Source organism: Colias eurytheme, chromosome 24 (genome assembly GCF_061535395.1).
Source record: "Colias eurytheme isolate Ceu_HAF_F1 chromosome 24, ilColEury1 Martin Lab GWU primary, whole genome shotgun sequence".
Classification (NCBI taxonomy): Eukaryota; Metazoa; Arthropoda; class Insecta; order Lepidoptera; family Pieridae; genus Colias; species Colias eurytheme.
Window position 1 is genome coordinate 7,853,572 of NC_143003.1, and position 13,982 is coordinate 7,867,553.

Genomic DNA, 13,982 nt, shown 5'->3' on the forward strand with positions numbered 1-13,982 from the left:
TTGAACACATTTGAAGTCAAAATTTTGTATGAAATGAAATGATCAATTATTAAAAAAATATAAGCTTTTCCTGCAGCTTCGTCTATAGAACATAATCACAATAATATAACTAGTTATCCACTTCTTTGGGTGCGATTTATAATAATATCTAAGCCGGCGGCTTCGCTCGCGTTAACTTTACTTTTGGCGCTACAATATACGTAAAGTTTTAGACAGAATGAACTAATTCTATAACTTATGTAGATAATATTATAATATAAGCTACAACACATTCGACCGCCTCCTTAGTACACCGAGGGTCCTGGGTTCGATTCCCGCTGGAGACGAAGAAAAAAAATGTCTCGGTCTGGTTGGACACGGAAGGCTGATCACCTACATGTCCCTTAATAAAATCGATCAGTAAAACAGATGTATAATGCATCTGCCCCTTACCCCGCTATGAGACATGGGACTTAACTACAACACATTCAATTTTCAACCAATCTTCGCTCGTTATTTTTCCGCAATCCAATCGAAAAGTAACAAAGTCCTCACAGTTTTCTTCAGATGTTGATGAATTCAAGCCGAGTATGTCGTGTCTGGAAGGTCGCCAGACGACAAGCCGCACATAATTGTCAGCCAGAAAGATTTATTGCCCCACTATCGCTGGGAACAATTGGATTGTCGACTTTTAAGGAATATATTATTCGGCACGCGAAACTTGAAGGCAACTTTAAAAATCTGGACGAATTTATCATGTGACGACTGTTTTGACTAAACGTTTGAGTAGTTGTTAACTTATGAACAGTGAGAATAAAACTCAAAACTCAAACTTAAATATTATTTTATTTATTCAATAAAACTTCTTCTAGAAGCACTTTTGAATCATCTTAACAGTTTTAACATTTACCACCGATTCGGAAAGCAGTATCTATGGAAAAGAACCGGCAAGAAATTCCATAGTTTCTCTTATAGGTATATGAAAATAATAATACAATGTGTGAAAATGGTCTTTAAATTTTCTCTTATGATTCATATATATTTTACCTATGTAAATCTATACTAATATTATAAAGCTGAAGAGTTTGTTTGTTTGTTTGAACGCGCTAATCTCGGGAACTAGGTACTGGTCCGATTTGAAAAATTCTTTCGGTGTTAGATAGCCCATTTATCGAGGAAGGCTATAGGCTATATATCATCTCACTAAGACCTACAAGAGCGGAGCAATGCGGGTAAAACCGTGGAGCACAGCTAGTCATCATCACTATATAATGGAACAGAGATATTAATGATAAATACATAATGTAGCGTTTTAAAATATTATATTCTTACTTCACTTGAACTCTTTGAAAGTACCACTTAATTTCTACAAAGCACTTTCAACAAAGACACGCCAAGAAGCTTATTAATTGCTCGCAAAGAGTTTAACATCTATATTATTATAATTATTATTGCAAAATATGAAAAGACATTTAATGTTGGTGGAAATTACAGTCGGGAATAGTTTGTACTCGTATTTGGATAATACAGACTATTGTTTACAGTAGGTAAGTGTTAGCATTTATAGTTACAAATAATCACTACCTGATAAAAATAAAGTCGCTGTCGTTGTCAGTCAGTATGTGAGAATGCTTTAATCTTGAAAACTGCGCAACGGATTTTGATGACATTTTGTTTAAAAGATAGAGTGGTTCTTGAAGGTTTTAGTATATAATTTTTTAAGTTAAACAAAGCGCGCGAAATAGCTAATCTGTAATATTTATTCAAAAATTCATAACCTCGAGCACGCATAAAAGTCGTTTAAAGCAAAATTGCGGTAAGTAAAATATATCCACCAAAACAAATATTTGCCAGACCCAAATATAAATCAAACTTCCGTTTATTACATAACCGTAATACATCGTTTTATTATTTAAAAGGCAATAAGAAATAAATGGTGCATGCGATTTAGGCCGAGTGTGGCCGACTGCGGCCGACGTGAGTTATGTGACAATCCTACTAATATTAAAAACTTTCATTTTTAGAATGTATGTTTGTTTGTTATTCTTTCATGGAAAATCTACTGGACGGATTTGGATGAAACTCTACATATATATAGAATAACACATGAGCTTTTATTTTATTTATTTAGCTACCTATAGAAATACTTGATTTTTCGGGTTTCTCCGCGGGCACGGCGGCACGGCTAGTATTAACATTTATTTCCGGGTATAGGCTGCTGTCACGGATATATCGATCCTTTGTACTCTACTATGAATCGTAAAAATGAGCTTTTAAAGTTTTATTTTAAAACTTATATTTTCACAGCCTTAGTTCACAGCTTACCTATTGTCTGTTTTATTGACATCATAATTTTCTTAGCATATTTTATTCATATTCAATTGTATAATCTCATTTATCAGATTATTATTGGCCCTAAATAAAACAGTATATGATATTACCTGTATACGCTGATGTTCACCATCATCGCCAGTGATCACTTCAAATAATTAATATATTCATCAAATTGTTTAACATTTTCTGCAAATGCATTAACACAGCGAGCGGAACTCAAACCATAAATTCAATATTTTCATTCAAAATGCATACAACCAGATATTGAAAAACGCCGAGTTCCTGTAAAATCAAACAGAAAATATAAAGAGAAGAAAATACGACTTCAGTAAAAAATAACTACAAATAACCATTCAATATTGAAGATACAAATATAGCGAAGGCTTTTTGAAGGCTGCTCCTGTCCTGTAGGTCACAATTTGACCTGAATACAAGCAAAAGCCTTTTATTTTTAATGTCAAGCATTCGATAAGTCTTGCTCCGTATTTTTCCTAACGACTCCGCTGTTTTACATTTCCGAATTAATTGCGGGTTCACTGAAATTGATATTCAAATAAATAAATGCGATTTTAGATTTGGCGTAACACTTTTTTATTTGTGTCAAATTATAGGGTAAGTAATAACATTTATTTATACTCTATCCTATATATATGTATAATCTATACTGTATATAACGTTATAAAGCTGAAGAGTTTGATTGTTTGTTTGAACGCGCTAATCTTAGGAACTGCTGGTCCGATTTGAAAAATTCTTTCGGGGTTAGATAGCCCATTTATCGAGGAAGGCTATAAGCTATATATCATCTCGCTAAGACCAACAGTAGCGAATCACTGCGGGTAAAACGGCGGAGCACAGCTAGTAATATTATAAATGCGAAAGTAACTATGTCTATCTATGTCTTCTTAACGTCTCAAACAATTAACCGATTTGAATGAAATTTTGTACAGAGATAGCTTGAGATCTAAGAACATAGTATAGGTTTCTTCCCGACAATCTCACGGGAACGGGAACAATGCTGGTTTTCCTTTATCTACGAACGGAAAGCTTTAGTAATAATATAGACAGGTAAAGTTTCGCAACTAATTTAATATTATTAGTATTTATTAATTCGTTCAATACACATTACTATTTGCTCCTAAACGAGGGTTAAAACAATACACATATTGTAAAAGTTGGTTAAATTCGTACTCATTGGGTCATAAGCAAATGTAATGGGAGTTGGCTGGAATTAAGCAGTTCTGTAGCAATTAGTGTTACTGCAGAGCTTATCCGCGATCTGAGATGTCTTCCGGAGTCTGCTAGTAGCGGGCTAGTGACTGGCGATAGCTACTAGCTGAACTAGATGACAGGCCAGTTGTAAGTCCTTCGATTGAATGAAAACGGGCCCTTAGCGTTAATCGATTTAAAGATTAGATATATCCTTGGTGTGTTTTTAACAAGTAATGAGATGCTTAAAAATATCTTCTTTCGGGACAAATATCATCTTTAATTATCACTGTAAGTAGTTGTGAGGTTTTTCCTATCTGCAAGTATATTGAAGTGTCCATAAATAAATAAATACTGATCAATTTTCTTTACACAATTGAGTAGTTTTTATTGCTACTTCAAAGAGTATATACCATATGTTTCCACTAGGGTCTGATTCCAGGAATCCTGGAATGTGGTGATGTTATTTACTTTCTTATTGCGTTTAAATTGATACCAAGAAAACGGTTATTTGTTACTTGCAAGATACATCATTTCTACTCTGGTAATATTCGTATTTATTTATATTAGAATAAAAAACTCACACCTATTTTGAAAACCATCTTTCTATCAAATCATTTCTATCAAATATGAAAAGTTTTCGCTAAATTAGCTCTACAGTTTTTGCAAACGCAACAAATAACTTTCTATTGACACAAATTTTGGGAAATGCAAAGGAATGTTAATTAACCAACTTAACTAATAATAATTATATAACGTACGTAGCATCTGTAGTACTAATAAATTGCTCTCATATATAAAATACTAGCTTTCCGCCTGCGGCTTCGCCCGCGTTTTCAAAGAAAAACCCGCATAGTTCCCGTTCCCGTGGGATTTCCGGGATAAAACCTAGCCTATGTTACTCGTGGATAATGTAGCTTTCGAATGGTGAAAGAATTTTTAAAATCGGTCCAGTAGTTTATGAGCCTATTCATTACAATCAAACAAACAAACAAACAAAGTTTTCCTCTTTATAATATTAGTGTAGATCTACATTATGTAATATCTTTTACCCATAAATGTCCTGAGATTACTCGTCCATATTTGGATATAATCAAGCTGAACATCTACACAGGTTGCATAAAGACTTCCGAGAAACCGAAGCGATGCGAATGCACGTCATTTCTTGTTTAATAACCTGAATATTTCAATACAAACTCGATATCTATATATTTCCTAATACGACGACTTATTACGAAAACTGCACGGACAGAGAAATATTAAATTTTACATAATAATAGTTTATATAGAGAAGGAGAGCAGAATTTTGTTAATATATTTTTTAAAATGCATATTACCCAAATTATTAAGCATTTGCTACATAATAACATATTGTATATGTAACCTATCCTATCTATCAAGTTACAGTGCGACACAAAAGAGATGAAAATAAATGAGGGCGCCACCGTCGCTCATATAGCAACACTGATACTGCGACGCAAGCGATCTTGATACTATAGAATAAAAATCCAAAAATCTATATAATATAATCTAAAATAAATACCGCGATTTAAACCGTTATAATTGTTTCATTGTAGCAATAGTGTAATTTAAGACAAAAATACATTAGTATTTTAATTGACCTACCTAGGTCAAATTTTACTTAAATGTATTTGGAATTAGTTATTTTATAAAAATCGGTCAAGTGTTTAGACTGCAGAGGCGCACATAGAATCAAACATACAAACAAACAAGCATACATGCAGCTCAAACACATTACCCTCTTTCTGGGTCCGTCGGGTAGAAAAAAACAAGGCGATTTGAAAACCACATATTTTTATTTTTTTGTAGATAATTTTTGTACATTAATATAATTCATCAAAATCTAAATATTCTACTCCTTCAAAGGACTGATCATCACTCTGTTTCGAAGTACTGGCAAGAGGGTACGGGGCATCTTCAGTATCTGTAAATATGATACAGTAAATATGATTTTTTTTCTTATGGTTTGATTGATTAATAGATAGATAGCTGTATGAAAACAGTTATCACTATACTATGTAGTAAAATCTAAACTAGGTACTTTATTTGAGGCTGGTTGGATTGGATATAACTTCTTGACTCAAATTGTGCTGGTCGCACTATAAAAACTAGTTTTTGTTTACATACAAATAACCTCAAATTAAATTGTGAAAACGTAATAATCGCCATACATACATACATTAAACACTCGTTACTAATGGAATATTCTATTTTACGTAGTACTGAGCAAAAATAAATGGAATCTCACCGGTATATTCTGCTGTACGTTTGTAAACGTTTTCCAAATCAGTCAATAAATTTCCAGCTTGAAATTCGGACAAACACCGAATAAAAACTTTATACACCACATCACGGACACCGCTACGTTTAACCTTTTTCATGATGTCTCCTTTTTTATTTAAATTTCTTGTTCTAAATAACAATTTTATCTCAATAATTCTCCACTTCACGAAAAAACAACAAATTTTTATTCAACTTGACAGCTACATTGCCAATTCAGGGTTTCCAGGTAATGAAAAACGAATTAGTTCCAAAATAATTAATTTCATCTCTTTTATGTCGTACTATAGATCAAACATCACACGGGGTGTGTCAAATTTAAAATCGGTTCAGTAGTTTTAGCGTCCATCGCGGACCAACAAAGTGACACGTTTTTTTCATATACCTAGGTATAAAGATTACTTCTTCGTGATTTTAATTGTATTCGATTACGTACTGGTTTTATTTATCTATACTTACTATTATAAAGCTGAAGAATTTGTTTGTTTAAACGTGCTAATCACAGGAACTACTGGTCCGATTTGAAAAATCCTTTCGGTGTTCGATAGCCCATTTATTGAGGAAGGTTATAGTTATCATTACCCTAAGACCAACAGGAGCGGAGCAATGCGGGTGAAACCGCGGGGCACGTTACAAGCTAGTAAACTATATATAAAAATGTTAAACAGACACAAATACAAACGGAGCACGAATTTCGATCGTCTACAGTTTTGTTTGCGAAAATTACTCTTAATGTGCCGCGATGGAAAGCTATACACTGCAATATGGACCGGTCCGTCTGTTCACAACTCCTACATTAACGAGAATAGTTTTAACTTTCAAGTGCTATTGTCTTGTTCTTTATATAAATATCTTGTTCTATTGTGTAGGATTCAAGTGGATTTGATAATGGTTTAGATTTACGAAACGCGAGTCAAGACGCGGACCAAAGCTAGTTTAATACATATCTTGTAGATGAGGAATCAAACCACTATGAAAAATTAATAATTTTACCACTCGACTTGTCGTTTTTGTTATTATTTTATATTTTCTTTCTTTAATAAGAATATTTATCATTATTAAAATAAGATTAGAAGATTAAACATTATTTGTAATCTTAGTTAACATACTGATCGCTTAAAATCCAGATATCGCCATAACAGACTAACTAGATGTAAGCTTTCCTAATCAATAACTGGTATCATATTCTAAGAATCGAATTAGCGACATCAAAGCAATTAGCTGCACTTCACGGTATTTGATTTGATTTGATTTAGTATTCACTCTCATATATCAATTATTACTAATTATTAATGTGCATTTACATTAAACGAACATAGAGCTAGAACTAGAGCAAGAGCATTCTTTCGTGATCTTTAAGTGTAAAAAACCGGCCAAGTGCGAGTCGGGCTCGCGCACAAAGGGTTCCGTAGCAGCAAATATAATAAATTACAGTTAAATCAACCTATCTCAAAAACTATAAGAGATACTTTGATCAAACCAAAAATCGTTGAAAGAGTTAATTAGCATGCATCACCTCTATTTTTTTTAGAATTTTATACCCCGTAGTTATAAAAATAGAGGGGGGGGGACATACTTTTTACGACTTTGAGAGCTGATATCTCAAAAACCGTTCACTTTAAGAAAAATGTTTTTTAGAAAACTTTATATCATTTTAAAAGACCTTTCCATTGATACCCCACACGGGTATGTACATCGAAAAAAAAAATTTCATCCCTCAGTTACATGTATGGGGGGCCCCACCCCCAATTCTTTTTTTTACTATTTAGTGTCATATTTTTGTAGCGGTTCATACAACACATATTCCCATCAAATTTCATCACTGTAGTACTTATAGTTTCCGAGTAAATCGGCTGTGACAGACGGACAGACGGACAGACGGACAGACGGACATGACGAAACTATAAGGGTTCCGTTTTTGCCATTTTGGCTACGGAACCCTAAAAAAACTCGTATTGTTGTTCAGTATAAGAACATTGCATAGAATCTTTTCGAACACACTAAGAACAACGAAAGAATGCTCTTTGCTCGTTTACACTAGAAGAATTTGACATAGTGGGGTTAGAATGAGCATTCGTTCGTTTGATGTAAATGCACTGTTATACGCGTGGGGAAAAATAATTATAGTCTCTGGTTAGCGATGTGCGTGGTTGGCTTTTTTAATTCGTTAATTATGTAATTATATAATCTGTGGCATTCTTTCGTAATTATAATGAGACGATTCAATGCTACGTTTTGAAGTAGTTAGTGGATTGTGTCTTATAATTAGTTTTTAGAGTCGATTTTACTACGGATAGTAGGTAGTTAATGTATAAATATAATTTTATAATTTTCAAGTGTCTATCTGTAAATATGATTTTTTTTGTATCAAATGTGTTTCATATTTCAATGATGTTTAAGCCTTAAGGCTGAAGATGCTTAAAAAGTTTAGCTGGATTTTTCTAAAAAGCTCTTTCGAACTTATTACAGTTATAACTAAAACATTGTTTATGTCAAAAACATGAACGCAAAAGGATCAAACTATTTCATTTATTAGTAAAACTTACCTAACAATATCCATAATATAATTCACTAAAAGCTACTAAAAGCTAAATAAAAATAGTCTCGAGTTATACACGTATTAAATATATTCAAATGTACAGGTTTATTGTGTTAATGTAGGCTAGGTTTATGACAATACGGAGGTTTATAACATAATAAAATACGTCGACTCACTCGTTTTTCTCTTCTCTCTCTTGCTCAGCTTCGTGCTCAGGGAATTTCATTGACGTTTTTAAATTGCTATGTCTTTTTATGTTGTTTTTACTGTGATTAAATACTGCTTTAGGAATAGTTGCGTTGAGTAGGTAATTATGGTATGGAAGTCTGTTAGATATTATAGACATAGGCTTGTTTATATAGCTTATCTTCTATACTTTCTTTTAAATTATAGACGTAACATTGTTCAATAGTGAAGATTAACCTTTTGGGAAACGAATTTTATACTTTAGGAAACAATCTGAAACACGATAATAATCACTATTCACATTATTTTATGTACAAGCTTTTTACAAAACACTTTTCATTCTTGCAAGTCCGTATCAATTCTCCATCATGCCTTCGTCATATAGCCTTATCTAATTTCTCAACAACAATAATATGTAACCTAATTCTATTCAAAAAAATATTTTAAAATTGATCATGTAAAATTTGTCATTGAAATTCCCTTTTCTGTTATCAAGGTGTTGCCGTTATCTTGAGCAAGATCCGAGCAGTGAAACGTTAACTTGTATGTTTGATGGCTCAGTGTAGCTGCTTATTATACAACGTCTTTATTAATATTAAATAAATACAATTTTAAATGTTATGAAGACTATTTGTAATGTCTTGAAAGCTTAAGTTATCTTTTTAAGTTTTCGTTTGTAAGTATGTCTGTTTGCTCCGGCTTACCTCCGAAACAGCTGCACGTGGCATATTCTGCTTATAACACTACAATTTATAAAATCGATTATCACGATTCAACATACAAAACTAGAATACTCAAGTAAAACCAAAAAAATGCTATGACATTTGAAATTTTTGTTCGTCAAATTTATTTTTATTACCTTAACTATAAAAGCACCTTTGAAGCTCCAAATAAACATATCATTCCACATTCCGCGTCTAAATCAATCCAAAATACACAATTCTGTTTGTCTAAACATCGATACATCAAAAACGATCAAAGCGTGTGACATAGGGTTGTTTTGGACGTCCGGCGCATGTGTGGCCTGCTTTGTGACGAAATTTAACGGTCATAATATCAGTCGTTTCCGTTTAATTATATAAATGGGTTTAATGAAAACTCTCAATATCGTGTGGATTGTTTTAATGTGTTCATTAGAATGAGATTTGTATGCTGTTGTAGATACTTTAATATCAGAATGGTTAAATTCGTTATACATGTATATGTATAACTTGGTAATTAAGACAAACATCAAAAATACCTGGAATATTCCTACTTAACGGCTGAAAGAAAATTGCTTATTGTATGTATGGTGTTTCTATATTTCTCAAATTTTATCAAAATGTTTTCTTTCACTATAACAATTACCTATTTTCAGACAAATTTTAAACGTAATCACTTTACCTTTTTAAAATTAAGTATTAGGTACTTGAAGGTTCTAAATAAATAAAACTTAGGTATCTAAATAAAATGGCTAATACAGTCAAACCACTTTAAAAATAATATAATGCTTTAAAATAATATAATGGTCAAATCAATACAAACTCAAAACACAATATTGAAGACGCACATGGTGTGATCTGGGGCGTGCTTAATTCCCGCGTTTTCAACCGTGAAATCGACGGAGACAAGATGGCCGCTCCGCGCTTCATTGTTTAGCATTACGATGTATGCTAATTGCGATTCAATTTTCTGCACCACAGCCTCCATTGATCTGGACGTGATTATTTTGTTATGATGGGAGACGTAATCTTAAACACATCACTTTTTTAATCATATTAAGTTTTTGAATAGTAATTATTTTAAAACTAAATTAGCAAGGTACCTATTCACTATTCAGGCTTTTTTCGATTGTTGTATCTGTCACCTAATTTAATATACTTTCTTTTTCTTCTTTCTTTCTTTCTTACATATCGTCTAGAATCTAGAGTTCCTAACATCAAATAGATTTGATTTTAGATGCTTCGATATAAACACATAAGTCCTATGTTTCTAACGTTGTTTGTTATTTCACTTTCATCCTGTTTAAAATTATTATAGTCCTTTCAATATATGATGTACCTGTTAAACTTCAATCCCTAAGTTTGTTTTATTATTTTACTTCAGTTTAATATTTAATAAACAGGCTATTTCGAGCAAAGGCAAAACAAAATAAAAGCGAAGGCGACTGCGGCGACCGACTCAAAGTGATTTACTTTAAATTTAATACGAATAGACGTAAAACGGATTTCAATATCGAGTTGCAAGTTCGTTTAATGTTTGAGAAAAATAAAGGGTCCGTTTTAAAAGACTGTTATAATTTGAGATAAAGGTTTGCTTCCGGGTCCCTTGAATGTTATAGAACGTTTCTTCCAAATACTTTGTATTGTTAATACGGTCTCAATTGGACCTTTGGGTTTTTAAGTTCGCAATTTCAAATTTGTTTCGTAAATTATATTCTGTAATCGGAGAGAATGCTAAGCAACAGATGACTTTTAATATTAATTTCACGCATAATTGAATGACGTAAACCGTGTAAAGGTTTAGAATTGATTATAATTTGGTTTAGGGCTGATTTTTCAATCCTTGGTTAAAACTTACTCGTCGAATAATGTATAAAACTACAATTTTAAAAACGTATTCTAATTGCCCGTATTTGACAGTTTACGTGACATTTTAGTATTATCGTGTAATACTTTATTGGACGGATAAGTTTTATCCAAGCATTGAAAAATCGGCCCTAAGACGATTAAATAGTTGTTTTACAATATTGTAGCATGAAATAAAGTTATTATAAACCAAGTATATTAAATCATTTAACATTTAAATACATGTTTTATTTTATCTATCATTCGTACATTTTATTTTAACCTCACTAAAATGTAGAGCCAAATAGAACAATGTATCAGACTTTATAACATAACAGCTTTACCATAATTTAATAATAAAAAGATTGCCCGTCATTAAGCATCAATCAGCTAATCGCGTTTTCCGACCTCTGAACATTTCCATTGATTCGAACGAAAGAATTCAATCATTTATACAAGTTCCTTTTGGCTTTGGTGAACGGAATGTTCAAATATTTACGAATCATTATAAAATAATTGTAAATTATAGTTTTTTAAATGTAGTAGACTGTGACTCTTATACGAATGATTTATCTTGATAATAAATAACTATTAATATGAAATAAATAAGGCTAAAAGAAAGAAACAAATCGTGTCTGTTTAAGCGATACCTACTAAAGACTTAAAACTTTTTCTAGTTAATAACAATAAACAATTTTAACTTATAATATTAAAATTAACTGAGAAATAGGATTGGAAAAATGGATTTATGAATACTTAAATCTACGTACAAAATCGTTAGAAACAATTCCTCGTGGAGCCATGTGAGCGAGTTATGTAACTTCAAGCGGGTGCATCTGACAGGTGTGAATGCATAAACAAACAGACAGAACGCTGTTTATTTTGTTTTAAGATACGCTTTTAGTATCGGCTAGTGTAGCAAGTTGATTTGGTTTTACTTAAAAGTTAAGTTTAACTGGAGTGTTAGAACTGTTGTAACAAATGCAATATACGAAACAGAATATATGATACAATTATGAAACTTAATGTGATTCAGTTATGTCAACAATTATATTAGTTTACAAACAAATAGGTACTGTTTAACGTTTCTTTAGTAGCCTTCTTGAAACATGGAAAAGCCATAATTATGTTCATAAATATCCGACTTAATGTACATATTGTTGCAATTATTTAAATTCAAACAATAATAAAAATATAATATACCTACATAAAACATCAATTTATTTAAATAACAGGAACAACAGTTTATTGATAAACACGCATCCACAATATGTATTGATTTCGATCCACATAACGTAAGATTTTTTAAATTACATCGGCCCCCCGAAAACTAGTTAACCCAACCAACAAACAGATAAATTGATTATATTTCAATCTGCATGCAATGAAGTTTCCAAAGTAATTAGATAACAATGCCTTATCAGACAAGATGCCACACGCAGGGGACAACACAATGTACCTTGGGACAACACACGGGCCCTGTCAAATACAAGCGTAGTAGGGGAGCTGGGGGTGTATTCGTTTTAGAGATCAGATTTTGTATTTCTTTGGGTACCTACCACATTCTAGGCAAAATTTCACCGGTTACAATTCATTTTTTAAGAAACGAATAAAGACTAGAATCGAAATTACCGTGGATAAATACATAAAAACTTATGTCGTTAGAGCAAAACGTAATTCTACCTAGCAGTAATAATATCTACTCAAAATAATGGATATGCATTATGCATACTTAATCTTTTGTACATTTTATAATAGAAATCCTATTGAATTTATTTTAACTTTTCTAAAAATTATTAAACACAAATATCATGTATTATTATGTAACAAAATTAACATTACCAACAACCGAAATTAAATAACGTTAAGAGCACTGAAAGGTGTCCCAAAAGTTTATTTTTACGAAATCACATTAAATAAAACAATTCTGCTGCCAGCTCCCATACTAGCACATTTCCTTAACATATCTCTGTTATTGTTTTCCAACTTAATATCTAAGTCGGTCCCAAACAGGGCCGTAATGGGGTCCATTATATCCGCATTCGTGATTAAGACGAAGGGATATTAGCTATCAGTCAATACATCTTTTGATATATTAAATTGGATCCATTGTTTATTGTTGGTTAGTTTCTACTTGTGAATTCACTCGTGTAATTAAAATCAGAGATTGAAGTACCTAGGATTAAATTAAGTTTAAAATAGAATTTTCTTACGATGTATGTATACTATATAACTACTTACTAGCATTCCACCCGCGGCTTCGTCCGCGTTTTTCAAAGAAAAATCCGCATAGTTCCCGTTCCTATTAGATTTCCGGGATAAAACCTATCCCATGTGTTAATCCAAATTACCCTCTCTATGTGTGCTAAATTTCATTGTAATCGGTTCAGTAGTATTTGCTTGAAAGAGTAACAAAAATATAACATACTAGCGGTCCGCCCCGGCTTCGGCCGTGGTTCATATTTCGCAATAAAAGGTAGCCTATGTTCTTTCTCAGGGTCTAAAGATTATCTGTGCCAAATTTCATCAAAATCGGTCCAGTAGTTTATGCGTGAAAACCATACATACATAATTAGTAATTACAAACCTTTCCTCTTTACAATATTAGTATAGACATACACATACTCACGAACTTTCGTATTTAAAATATTTTATTAGTAGTATAGGATGACTACGCGTGATCCTTGTTCAAAAAACAGAGCAGAAATGTGAAATTTCTCATAAAAGTCATTATTTATCTTAAAAGGTAAGTTCTCATACTCAATATGATGCAATATGATGCCAGTAACTTTTTTGCAGACGGTACTTCAGGTAAAGCTTTACATAAATCAAAATCGATGAAAAATTATGAAAAGCGTCGGGATGGGGAGTACAGATTTCCTTGTCGTTAC

General features: G+C 32.2%; 1 protein-coding gene and 1 long non-coding RNA gene across 2 annotated transcripts in view; both read right to left on the reverse strand.

Moving 5' to 3' along the window:
• Positions 1–13,982, reverse strand: part of LOC149898051 (uncharacterized) — a 370,187-nt gene that overhangs the window by 200,726 nt on the left and 155,479 nt on the right. The window lies entirely within an intron of this gene.
• LOC149898055 (uncharacterized) lies at positions 4,920–6,015 on the reverse strand. The gene is made up of 2 exons (XR_016458129.1): positions 5,789–6,015; positions 4,920–5,464 (listed from the first exon to the last, which is right to left on the reverse strand). It is a non-coding gene; the product is annotated as an uncharacterized LOC149898055 (long non-coding RNA).